Here is a 1435-nt window from a genome sequence, read left to right as displayed (position 1 = left end):
TTGTGGCCTCCTCATCACCCCTTATAGCCACACCCACACCTCCAAATCTTTAGAATGAACTACAAAGCAACAAAATTTCGAATGAACAACAAAGTTGGAAAATATCAGTAGTTTTTAGGCCAGGGCAGGAGAATTATTAATAGAGTAGGAAGGAGAGTAGGAAGGCAAGAGAGTAGCAAGGCAAGAGAGCGAGGAGGTAGAGAGAGAAATAAGAGGTCAAAGTAGAAAGGAACCACAAAGCAGCTCAATGTATACATCAACCACAAAGCAGCTCAATGTACACAATAACCACAAAGCACCTAAACGTACACATCAACCACAAAGCACCTAAACGTACACAAGAACCAGAAAACACCTAAAATGTACATCTGAACCACAAAAAAACCTAAATATACAACTTTAACCACAAAGAAAGCTAAATCTACACATGATCTACAAAGCAGCTAAATGTACACATGAACTACAAAGCAGCTAAATGTACACATGAACCACAAAGCAGCTAGAGAGAAATAAGGAAAATACGCATTGACTTTGTTGTACATTAGAAATTTAGCTGTTGTGGCCTCCTCATCTCCCCTTATAAGCCACACCCATGCCTCCGAACACTTTTAGAATGAACTACAAAGCAACTCAATTTACGATGAACTACCAAGTAAGTGCAGGTATTATGCCAGCGCAGGAGAATTGTTAATGGGGTAAGCTTACAGGCAGAAGAGTAAGAAGACAAGAGAGGGAGGAGGTAGAGAGAGAAATAAGGAAAACAAGCATTGACTTGGTAGTACATTATAAATTTAGCTGTTGTGGCCTCCTCATCACCCCTTATAGCCACACCCACACCTCCAAATCTTTTAGAATGAACTACAAAGCAACAAAATTTCGAATGAACAACAAAGTTGGAAAATATCAGTACAGTTTTTAGGCCAGGGCAGGAGAATTATTAATAGAGTAGGTAGGAGAGTAGGAAGGCAAGAGAGTAGCAAGGCAAGAGAGCGAGGAGGTAGAGAGAGAAATAAGAGGTCAAAGTAGAAAGGAACCACAAAGCAGCTCAATGTATACATCAACCACAAAGCAGCTCAATGTACACAATAACCACAAAGCACCTAAACGTACACATCAACCACAAAGCACCTAAACGTACACAAGAACCAGAAAACACCTAAAATGTACATCTGAACCACAAAAAAACTTAAATATACAACTTTAACCACAAAGAAAGCTAAATCTACACATGATCTACAAAGCAGCTAAATGTACACATGAACTACAAAGCAGCTAAATGTACACAAGAACCACAAAGCAGCTAGAGAGAAATAAGGAAAATACGCATTGACTTTGTTGTACATTAGAAATTTAGCTGTTGTGGCCTCCTCATCTCCCCTTATAAGCCACACCCATGCCTCCGAACACTTTTAGAATGAACTACAAAGCAACTCAA

Source organism: Geotrypetes seraphini, chromosome 3 (genome assembly GCF_902459505.1).
Source record: "Geotrypetes seraphini chromosome 3, aGeoSer1.1, whole genome shotgun sequence".
Lineage (NCBI taxonomy): Eukaryota > Metazoa > Chordata > Amphibia > Gymnophiona > Dermophiidae > Geotrypetes > Geotrypetes seraphini.
The sequence above is the reverse complement of the archived record's forward strand: the minus strand, read 5'-3'. Positions refer to the sequence as shown.